Genomic DNA, 12,383 nt, shown 5'->3' with positions numbered 1-12,383 from the left:
AAAACAATTAAAATGTACATATATCATAGAATCTGAGAATTGGAAGAGACTTTAGAGATGATAGATTCCAACTTCCACTCAAGGCAGGAATATTGCCTTTGGTAGTTCCATTGGTCAAATTCAACATGTCCATAAATGAACTTGCTATTCTTCCCTGCCCCCCAAAACAAAACACCTGCTCCTCTTCCAATTTTCCCTATCTGTTGAATATCACCATCCAAGCCTAGAGACCTAGGAGTTCTCTCACTGAACATGTTTATCACTTCAACCACTTGGTGGCTTCCAGAACATTCTGTTTTATTTCATTTACACATCTGTGTCTCCAGCTAACCCTCCTTGCTCAAGGGCATCAACTATTTCATATTTTTATTCATAGTACAGTGCCTCACACTCACAGAGTATTTAAAAATTGTTAAATGAAGGATCCCTTCAAGTAGAGGAAGTTAAAGAAGGGACCTAGCATTTATTGAGCACCTCCTGTATTCTGAGTGCCATGTTAAGAACTTTACACACAATATTTCATTAAATTCTATCAGGAAGGCTGTACGGAAGGTACTAATACTATACGCATATTATGGTTGGGAAACTGGGGCTCAGTGTTATTAAGTAAATGAACCAGGAACATACACACCCAGAGCACTGGGGCAGTCTAATGCCAAGGCCTGTGCTCTTTCCCACACACCTTTATTTCAATCATCTCACCTCCTTCACTTGACAAATATCTTGACTATTTACAAGAGGGTTTCTAGACACCACGTTTCCACTTCTATTTGTGTCTCTCTGTGTCCCTCTGAGTTTCTCTGAATCTGCCTCTCACTCCTAGTCCCTTTCAGAATCATATCTCTTTCTTCTAGGCCCATCTCCACCTTACTCTGCATTTCTATTACTGTCTCTTCCAGAACTGCAGGTCTGCATTCCTCAGTGTCTGTGCTGGAAGCTACCTGGGAGAATCGAGTAAGGCCTCCTGCCAAAATTATAGTTGGTCAAGATGCATCGCTGATAGACCTGCCTCTGTGTTGTAACCTTTACAAAAACAATTAGAGTACCACAACTCTTCTAAATCTTAGGAGCATGCCATATTAATTCTTCTGTACAGAGGAAAAGCTCTGCGAATTTTCCTGCAGTCCTAAGAGTTGTTCCTGACTAAGTGAGACACTTAAACCTCACTATGAAACTAAGCTTAGGAAAGCATGCTATGGGTCAGGATTGCCTTGGATAAGGTCAAAATAGGATTTTTAACCAGGGATTCCTGAACCTTCCAGAAATGTTTAAAGGATGCTGTATGTATATCATATATACACTTTCACGGGGAGAGGGTTGTCCATAGCATTCAAAATGTTCTCAAAAGAGTCCTTGACAGAAAAAAAGCCAAACATCAGTGCTTTAAAATAACTACCTTAACTGATTTCGGCTGTATAGAGAATAATATAAGATGGTTACAGTCTGTTCCTTACGGTAAGTAACTTTTTCTATTATACTGCTTCTATTCTGTTTTATTTTACAATTTCGGGGAACTGAGTATTTTTGCAACTTCTCCAAACATCTGTTCATCTCATCTCTCATTTATGAGGCCACCTTGTTCTGGTCACTCCTAATATTTCAGCATCCTTTCAACCTATCTCCCATTTTCCCTACCTCCCTGATTACCTAAGCACATTTCCCCTTAAAATTTATTGTGCTTTTGCCATGCGCCAGGCACAACCCTCTAAAAGGCAGGTACTATTTTACAACAACAAAAAAGGTAACGTGCCCAGGGTCACACTTGTTTGCAAGTAGCAAAGTTAAGATTCAAAACCAGATAAAAATGAGAGTCCAAAAATAAACTCATATATTTATGGTCAACTGACTTTTGATAAGGGTTCCAAAACCATTCAACAGGGAAATAATAATCTTTTCGACAAGTGGTTCTGGGATAACCGGATGCCCACAGGCAAAAGGGTGAAGTTACAGCCTTATCTCACACTATACATAAAAATTTACTCAAAATGGATCCACAATCTAAATGTAAGCACAGAAACTATAAAACTCTTAGAAGGAAACATAAGTGTAAATCTTCATGAACTTAGGTTAAGCAAGGGTTTCTTAGATGACACCAAATGCACAAGTAACTGAAGAAAAAAATAAATTGGACTTCATCAAAATTTAAAACTTCTGTACTATAAATGACACCATCAAAAAAGTGAAAAGACAACTCACAGAATAGGAAAAATATTTGCAGATCATACATGTGATACAGGCCAAGTATCTAGAAATAAACAGAACTCTTACAGCTCAACAATAAAAAGGCAAAAAAAATATATTTTAAATGGCAAAGGATCTGAATAGACATTTCTCCAAAGAAGATATGCAAATGATCAGTAAGCATATGAAAATGTACTCAACATCATTAGCCATTAGGGAAATACAAATCAAAACCACATTGAGATACCACTTTACACTCACTAGGATACCTATAATATTACTTCACACACACTAGGATGGCCATAATTTAAAAACATAGCAAATGTCAGCCAGGATATAGAGAAATTGGGACCCTCATACATTGCTGGTGGGAATGTAAAATGATGCAGCTGCTTTGGGAAATAGTTTGGCAGTTCCTCAAAATGTTAAATGTAGAGTTACCATATGATCCAGAAGAACTGAAGATATGCTCACTCAAAAACTTGTACACAAATGTTCATAGCAGCATTATTCACAATAACCAAATGGTGGAAACAATCCAAATGTCCCTCAACTTATGAACAGATAAACAAATGTGGTATGTCCATACAATAGAATATAATTTAGCAAGAAAAAGGAATGAGGTACTGATACATGCTACGACATGGATAATCTTTGAAAACATTATGCTAAGTGAAAGAAGCTAGTCACAAAAGGTCACAGATTATATGATTCCCTTTATAGGAAATGCCCAGAATAGGCAAACCCATAAGAACAGAAAGTAGATTAGTGTTTGTCAAGGGCCTGGGTCGTGGGGCATGGGGGTAGAGGGAATGGAGAGTGGCTGCTTATGGTATGGGTTTTCTCTTGGTGATGATGAAAATGTTTAGGAATTAGCAGTGATGATTGCACAGCTTTGTGAACATACTAAAAACCACAGAATTGTACACTTTAAAATGGTGGATATTATGGTATATGGATTTTACCTTAATTTTTAAAACAGATTCAAACCCACAATCCAGAGTGTGAACAAACAGCTAACCACTATTCCATACTGCCAACTGTGTAACTATGTACTATTTCTAAACTCTACTGAATTGCTTACTCCTTTCAATTGTTTTTCTAGGTTAGTGATTCCCTGTCTAGGTTTTGCAATACCTGGGATATCTCTAATGATCAATGGGTGTCCGAAAATTATCAGCTCCCAATTTTTTATTCATTTAAAAATGATAAGACTCCTAAAAAATATTTGACTCCTAGATCACAAAATACCTTTAGGAAGTACAGGAGGAAGTGGTATGACAAAAAATAAAACAATGGCAGTGCTGCAACTTCAAAAAGTTTGTGAATCACTAATCTATGCAGAATTAGAGAATATACTAAGGATAAAGACAGGATGTAAACCTGATAGAGTGTCACCGAATGACAGGTAATCATGAAGCTTTTGCCAGAAAACACAATGGTTTGTCATAAAAACGCACTGATGAAATGCCTAGGCGGGCAGACCAAATGCCACGTTAAGAAACAAATGCCCACATCCACATCCACTGATTTGTTCCCTTCCATATCATTAAGTTACTGCTGTGTAGTCAAATAAGGATGCTTATGTATTTGCCCTTGTTCTAGTATAAAATTGTTTCTGTATGGCTTATCGTCACCCTGCACCCCCCTTCAGGCTGAGACTCCTGAAAAAAAAGTTGATGAGAATAAACCTTAAGAAGGTATCATAAGGCTGTGTGAGTAGATAGAAATACAAAGGAGGAGTTTTCAATGCAGGCGATTAGAATAAAAATAATACATTCTGCACTTACAAAATGAAAGATTGATTTCAGCGTTGCCCTTCAAATCCAACATTCAGTTAACTCTGATCAGAGAGAGAAGCCATGATCTGCACTTGGCAGAATGCTATTATTTCAAGTGTTATTTGAACATAATTAAATGCCCACTTATTTCAACAGCTTATATTCCATCTAGTTTTCATCTTCCAGGTCCGCGGAGCATGGGTCTGGGCTCTCATTACCTCCCTGAGGAGCCACAGTCTCCCTTTCTTCACAGAAAAACCATGAGTGTAAAACCCAACCTGACCCCTGGGCTGTACAATGAGGATTGAGCTGGCTTGTAGGATTTACATTCTTCAGGATATTAACAGTAATGTCCCATGAGCTCTTCCTAAAAACACCAGAAACTGTCTCTCTGCCTTGGAGGATGAGCAAATGAGTCCTGGCTTAGTCTGATGTTCCCTTAACTGTAAAATGTCATTCAAGTTGGACTAGAATCACCAGACAATCTCTTTAACATGTGTTCCAGCTCCGACATCCTATTATTACAGAGCTCTTGCTATCTGTTACCACATAGGAAAGACACCTTGGATTACTGAAAACCAGCTCCTCAAGACACAAGTCTTATTCATTAGTGTGACTAGAAAGGCTGACAAGCGATGGGCGTCATCATGAAACGAACTGGAAATAAACAAAATGCATTACTTACCCTTGGCTAAGCCAAGGTGCCCAAGGACAGTGGCTGGTTTTGCCTGTTGTACTTCAAAGAAGATATAATGGGTGTTCCAGGGGACAACTAAAGGCGAGGAGAGTCCCATGGGAGTACAAACTAATGACAACACCTTTTGGAAGAAAAGGAAGACAACCAAATCCTAGAATACTATTAGTAGGAAAAGACCCCTTTAATTTCAGAAATGATCATTCGGGAACATAAAAGGCAACCAATGCATAGAATTCTCACCCTAAAAAGATAGACTGAAAATAGAAACCCAGAAAAAAGAGGCTAGGTGGTCAGTAAGCATAATTAATAATAACAGTCACCTTACATTTGTGTACCTATTTTACACTTTTCAAATGGTTCCAAAGCCACTATCTCATTTGATCCTCACAACAGAGCCTGGTTGTAGTCTTGGCTCTAAACTGAATTAGCTGAGTGATCCCAGGTAAGATATTTAAACTGTTTGGGCCACAGCCTCCTCGTCTGTCAAATGAAAAATACCTGCCCTACCCATCTCACGGGCTCTTGTGAGGATCAGATGAGAATAAAATAAAATTATTAACTTGCTTTACAAATACAGATATTCTCAACACACATTCACAGATGACAGACACAGAGCAAGTTATTAAGGAAATAGCACATGTTTGGAAATTCACCCCAAATGCATGGTTGACATAATGGAGGACAATTACACTCCCCCACAAGTTTTCTGGAGGACCATGGGTCTGCTTGTGGTATTTATTATGCTCATATGTCTCCCCTGTTAGACTGGAGTCCCCCCCAAAGGGAAGAACTGTCTCTCTTCTTTTTTCTTAAGCTTTTATCACGCACAGGGTGAGCTCAGGACTGGAGGTTGATTACCGACTGACAGCACCAGAGCCAGTTCCTGTCTAATAGGTTATTAAAGCCTACTTAATATTTTATAGTACATGGATTTAATGATTTTTTTTAATGACTTGAGACCTATACTTTTTTTAAAGATGGTTTTGATGTGGACCATTTTCAAAGTCTTTATTGAATTTGTTGCAATGTTGCTTCTGTTCCATGTCTTGGTCTTTTGGCCCCAAGGCATGTGGGATCCCAGCTCCCCCACCAGGGATCCAACCCATACCCCCTGCATTGGAAGGCGAAGTCTCAACCAGGGAAGTTCCTTAATGATCTTTTTTTTTTTTTTTTTACAATAATTAGCTCCTAAATCCAGCCATTGACTATTTTATACAATATAGTCATCATAAACATTAAAAGGAATATCACAATAGCAGAACTAAAAGTCCTAGATCTGCTACAAACACAGTAGATTAATCTAAGTAACCAAGAAACAGATTTGCGAAGGTAACACATGATAATTGTCACAAATCGTTAAGTATAATTCATAACACCTTTATCTTAATGCCAATTACACTAGCAGTTTCCAGATTGGAGAACAAATGAAGAAAAAACTTAATTTACCTACTGCTACCAGCACAGCTTTCCATCTATTCTAGGACTGCTTTTCCCAATCTCTGTTACCCAATAAAATATTTGTAAATTTTTTAATGTTCAGTGCCCCCCCTGGATGGGCAGTCATCTCTACTACAGAATAAAATTGGCAATATATGTATGTAGGGCATGCTGTTGAGTGTTAGGCTGAGAGGACCCCAAGTTCAGGTCAGAAACAAGGGACAGAGAACAGAAGCCTATTTGAAATCAAGCTTCTACTCCCCTGGGAACCACATGGATCTTAGCAACACTGAACAAAGGGCTATAGACAAAGCGATGGAGGATTCTGGACTGTAAACCATTTTTCTATCTCTGGGCTGTATACATTCAGACATGTCACTGTCCTGCATTAGCACTGTCTACCATGCCCATACATTATTCCCCTAACTGGGCAAATTGTAAATACCGGGATTTTCTGTTTCAGGAGGATTTTAGGTTATATAATGAATTTGTTATCAGATCTTCTGGTCTCTGTAAGAGGAAGATCCAGAGACTGGGGATGCTGTTCATCAACTAGAGGAGTGTGACCTGCAGGAAAGAGTCTGAGACAAAGCCCAAAGTCAGGCAGTCAGAGCTCTGCAGGGAGAAAAGAACCCAAGTAGGACAAGTCTTCCTAAGGATACCTTGCTAACCCACTTAGGCAGAACCAACACCCTTATTATGTATTCAGTTGAACCCAACACAGAGAAGGGAGTAGGGATGTTGGCACATTACTCAAAATCCCTCCACCTCCTATACTTTAACCATCTAGTAGTCTTAGCAGCTTACAGGATTTCTAAGGGCAATGCAGGAGCTGGGAGATTGTCAAAAAAGAATATGTCTGTCTGTGATCATGCAGAAGGGGAAGATGGAAAAAGAGAAACTGTAGAAAGAGCCACAAACCTCCAGTGCCCACAGAAGACTCTTAGCAGAGTTTTAATTCATGAAAATGGAGACAGAAACATATATTGATCCTTGGAAGAGAGGGGAAATAAAAAGAGGGCTAGCAGCCCGTACAGAGGGATCATTGGAGTTGGAACATCTTGTCTCAACACCACTCATCTGGTCTTCTCACATGTTAGCATGATCCAACACACTGGTTGAGAAACACTTTTCTAGTCTATTTTTCACACTGCTCAGTGATGAACACAATGTTTGTTGAGAGACCTGAAATACAGACATTAGCACACCACCACCTTGGTACCCAAATTTCATTCATCAAAAAGTGAACAATTGTGAACTCTCCTGAACTGTCGTATATGCAGTAACAACATGTTACATGTCATATCTTGGTGATGCAATGCTCTAAGTCAAGGCACTCAGCCTAAGTAAGGAGGTGCTTCGCAAACACAGTACAACATGTTCCCCTTTTGCACAGAAGAGAAGACCAAAAACTTAATGCTAACTGGAAATGGAACACCCCCTGGCCTCCACTAGCAGCAGAGGCCCATGGCCTAACAGCTAGGGACTTACCAAGACCCATAGAGACTGAATGACACACACACACAAGGCCAAGCAGGTACCTCTGAGAACAGCCATTTGAGACACATTCTGTGCCTCCGCCCTGTCTTCACCTCCTTTTTAGGGCTGTCTGTCCCTGTTGGGAAAGAGAGAACCTGAGTACTAAGGGACAGAGTCAAGGGAGGACATTCTCTCCTCCTCACCAAGTAGCAAAGACATACTCCTTCTGCAGTTTCCTTCTCAATTGTCATGGTGTCAGCAGATTTCATGGGAGGAGGGATGAGGGAATGGACAGGCTCACTACCCACAGCAATTTTTGGACGCTATTATGAGACTCCACTGGCACTGCTTTAGGATATACAAGTTTGAGCAAGTTGCCCTGCACTTAGAGGAGGGATTAACTAAACCAATTTCACCTAAATCAATTTGCACTGTTCAGATGATATGTTCATGAAGCAAGCAAGTCATTCTGATTTGCGGCAGTACTTCCCGGGGGGGTGGCCTTGCAAGGTACAACATGCTAGATGAGGAGTCTAGTAGTCATGAAAGTAAATGGGAGGGAAACAGTCGCTCCTTCATGTCCCTAGCCTCTACCCCTGCCCCGCACAGCCCCTCCCTGTCCTAATCCCGGAGCTTCGAGTAAGGAGGTAGGCCTTAAACAAGCAGGAGGCCAAGATACAAGGCCAAGGCTGGGGCCTTAGACCAGTCAACAGAGGATTCTGCACACTGTAGGTGCTTTTAATAAATATTGTTGACTCACCACTGCTAGATGCTAATCATGCTCAGATAGCCATGCCTAAAATTATTTATGCCACTTTTCAGTAGAAATTAACTACCTGCCCCCATATGGGCTAAAAATTAGTGAGGTTATGTTTTCAAATGAGTCTGACTCAGATTGTTAGGTTGGAGTACATTAGATATGATTCAAGCCTTAGCATAAAATAATCACCAATTACTCTGTATGCCTACTTTTATGCATGTTTTCATTCAGTTGCATGTGCACTAGAGGAAAAAAAAAGAAACAGACTTAGGACCAAAGTAGAGTGATAGATTTGGCTCCCAAGGGGATTAATAATGGCAAGTTAGGGTTCCCAGTAAACTAGGGTTGCTACTTACACCCAATCTATTACCCCAATAAAAGGTAAATGAAGAACTTTCTTCGAAAAGTATAGTGCTGAGAGTTTATAGAACCCTTTCATCTTCAAAGGGCCAAGCCAAGACTCACAATAGCCAGTACACAATATGATGCCTTTCATACAAGTGAAAGGTCATAGGAATGTCCTAAGGCCACAAAGCCAATGCAACATCAGATTTGGGATGAACTCTCTGATCTTCTTGGCTCCTAGACTTGTATTTCAAGCACATAAATCAAGTTGTGAGGAACAATCAGGAGAAATCTAATTTACATTATATATCTGCATTAAGTTAATTGATTGGGCAGGAATATAGAAAAATAGCAAAGACTCTTTCCCCCCAGGGCAGTGATCAGTGGAGAGAAGTGAAAAGGGGCATGTGAGGGTTAGGGGTAACCAGCCCGGGTAGAGTAGGGAGGGAGTCTCCCTATTCAGCAGTTCCCTTCTTTTGGAACATTGCCAGAGAACTGATTAGAGTACTGGGAGGGAACAGAATGGGGTTAAAGGCAGCCCTCTTGGCCCAATTTGAGAATCAGAAGAATCAACTCACACACAGTACTTGTCTATTTACATAGCCTCCAACATATTCCTTTGTAAGGGCTCCTCTTCACAAACAACCATCACCATCCACCCTCCCCACACTCAGAAACCCTCAAAAAGGCAAACTGGCTCACAAACCAGAGGCTGCATGGCTGGGAGGCTGGGAGTGCACAGATTGATGGGGAGGAGTCCAGGGGACGGGTGGTTGGTGGGAGATTCGGGTGGGCAGGTAGATGTGTGACGACCACGTAGGAAGAAGGCGAGTGAGCGTGAAGGCGGGTAGGGGAGTGTGGAAGAGAGAAAGTGAAGAACCCAACGACCCTCAGGATCCCAATTTCCTGCTCCGAGAAGAAACACCTCCAAGAAATGCGCTGCATACGAAATGCTAAGTAACCTAATCCTTATCACCGAAAATGTTTCTGTAAATCTACTCCGCCGTTATTTACTTAATTCTTACGAGCCAGGAATGGAAAAACCCCACCTCTCCCGGGTTCAGTCGCAGCCTGTCCTGGGGACCTGTAAGTTTTCCCTCTCCCCCACTGAGCTGCTTTCACAGCTAGGCCAGAAATAAGGAACCACCCAGACGGAGACTCGAGGATCGCTCCCCCGGCAGCAAAGGGATTAAGTTTCACCGGGCCTTCCTGCGGGCAGGCTGTCCGCAGCAACCGGCTGCCGCAGCAGCCACCGCCGGGCGGCCGAGGGGCGCCGCCCGGGCCGAGGAGGCTGCCGGCCGCGGGAGCGTGGGAAGGCGGCGGTGCCCTTTCCCAGACCAGCACCCAGGCTCCAGGAGAGCCGCTCGAGGGGCCGCACCCGGCCCGACCAGGCTGCGCGGGAGGCCTCGGACCCGCCCCCGCCCCGCATCGCGGAGTGCAAACTCCGTCCCGGGAGGGCAGCGACGGGTGCCCGGGCCCCAGCGGCGCAACGGGAAGCCAGGGCCGGGCCGGGGCGCCCTCCGTCGCCGCCGCCACCTCGAGCCTCGCGGGCCCCGTCATCACGCCCCGCCGAGCCCCGGAGCAGCCTTCTGCCCGCGCCGGGCCCCGGCCGCACCTGAGACGCGGCCCGAGCCGGGGCCGAGCCCTGCGCCGGCGGTGGCGCTCGGCCCCCGGGGCCGCGGCGAGGGGACGCGTTTTACCCAGAGCATTCCCGGTTGCCGGCCATGTCCTCGGCGCGCCCGAGGGCGCCGGGTGCTCGCCTGCCTCCTGCGCGAACTGGCTCGGGCTCCGGCGCGAGCTCTCCGGCCGCCGCCGCCGCCGCCGCCGCCGCCGCCGCCGCTGCCGCCGTTGCCGTCGCCGCTCTAGGCCGCCGCCCGCCTTCGCCGCCGCCGCCGCGCAGCAGCCGGGATCCGCCCGCCCGCGCGCCCCGCCGGGGACAGCACGGCGGCCGCCAAGCTACCGCGGCTGGGTCTCCCGAGCCAAACTTAGAGTTTTCGCTCCTCAGTCCAGGGGCAGCACCATGACACCGCGGCAGCACCACACTGTCATTTCCGCCGCCGCAGAAGGAGGGGGAAAAAAGGCAATCCTGACGAAAAGGGGGATGGGGTGGGGGCGAACCGGGCTGGGACTGCCGCCCCGAGGGAGCTCTGGGAAGGGCCCGGCAGCACGGGTGCTCGGCCACCTTCCCCGGCTCACCTTCCGCCGCCCCCGCAGCTCCCAGCTCCCCCTGCCCCTCCTCTAGAGGCGCGTTTACATGTTTTCTCCCCTGGCAGGAGTGACCGGAGAAACCTGAGCGAGCAAAGGCAGCGGGTGGGTGGGGTTCGGGCTACTACTGTACCTACCAGCTGATTCCAGCAGCCTTTTCTCCAGCGCCCTGTCATCTTGAAGGAAGACACACGGAGAGGGGCCCGAACGGGTGTGTGTGTGTGTGTGTGTGTGTGTGTGTGTGTGTGTGTGTGTGTGTGTGTAAGAGAGAGAGAGCGAGAGCAGAATGTGTGTGAAATGCGAAGGAAGGCTCTGGCCAAACTCTTCTCCCAGCCGCCAAGCCCCTGGTCCCACAAACCCCCAGCTTAGAACAACGAAAAGGCGGTTGCAACCGGCAGTGAGAAAAGAGTGCCTAGGTCCACCGCACAGGTCCTCGGACGAAGCTGCTCTATGCAAAGTTAACTACAGAGTAAAACAAAAATAGTGGAGGAGACAGAAAAGGGCAGACAATTGAAGGAAACCCAACCCCTCTTTCTTTTTACAAAGGGAGAATGGCTGTGTTTTATTGGCTTTGGGCAGAAGTTGTGGGGATGGATTAAAGCCACCAAAATTTAAAAACAAAACCAAAAAAAAATGGGAGAGAGAGAATATGGCTTCATTTACACATTCAAATCCTTGATGGACAAAACAAGAGGGTCGTTAATAAGAGGACAATGGGACAGATGCCAGCCATACAGGTATTCAATGTCCCTAATAAGCTAATTGGTCCTTCTGGAACCCAGAAGCGCTCATTGGTCTGGAGTCAGCCCTTGGGCTGACCTGTCATTGGCTCAGAGACCACCGCCCCACTCACGAGGAGGGTGGGAGAGGGAAGGAGGCCCCAGAGGAGATTCTGGAAGGGGAGAAAAAGGGGAGATGAAAGGGAAAGAAGTGAGAAAATGGGAGGAAACAACCCCCTCTCACATAGGCCTCCCATTACCTTCTTCCATGGGAATGATTCCAGAAAAATTAAGGTAATTCTGGGTGTATCCCATCAGAGAACCAATAGTAATTAGCCAACACCCCTGTAAAACAATGTGCTAGGACTTCCCTGGTGGTGCAGTGGTTAAGAATCTGCCTGCCAATGCAGGAGACACGGGGTTCGAGCCCTGGTCCAGGAAGATCCCACATGCCGCGGAGCAACTAAGTCTGTGCGCCACAACTACTGAGCCTGCGCTCTAGAGCCCATGAGCCCGTGCTCGGCAACAAGAGAAGCCACGGCAATGAGAAGCCTGCGCACCACAATGAAGACCCAAGGCAGCCAAAAATAAATAAATAAATTTATTTAAAAACAAAACAATGTGCTAGAGAGTACTGAGGTGGAAAGGAAGGCAAAAATCACAACCAAGCTATCCTGATGAAAATCTGGCCCTAAGAGAAGTAAAAGAGTCACACCAAAAGCACAGGCAAAAATAAAGCAAAAATAGACAAGTGGGACTACATCGAACTTAAAAATTTC

General features: G+C 44.9%; 1 protein-coding gene across 4 annotated transcripts in view; it reads right to left on the bottom strand.

The window, feature by feature from the left end:
- The window catches only part of MID2 (midline 2), a 94,681-nt gene extending 83,357 nt beyond the window's left edge, over nt 1-11,324 (bottom strand). For 2 of the 4 annotated variants that reach the window (XM_061177848.1, XM_061177849.1), the window contains exon 1: nt 11,023-11,324. The gene's annotated coding sequence lies outside the window, so the exon portion shown is untranslated. Of the gene's footprint in view, nt 1-10,380; nt 10,438-11,022 lie in introns of those variants that run through there. The other 2 variants (XM_061177846.1, XM_061177847.1) reach the window with 1 other exon arrangement.
- Between the last annotated feature and the right edge of the window lie 1,059 nt (nt 11,325-12,383).

Source organism: Eubalaena glacialis, chromosome X (assembly GCF_028564815.1).
Source record: "Eubalaena glacialis isolate mEubGla1 chromosome X, mEubGla1.1.hap2.+ XY, whole genome shotgun sequence".
NCBI lineage: Eukaryota > Metazoa > Chordata > Mammalia > Artiodactyla > Balaenidae > Eubalaena > Eubalaena glacialis.
Note: the sequence above shows the minus strand (reverse complement) of the source record. Positions and strands in the feature narration are given on the sequence as shown.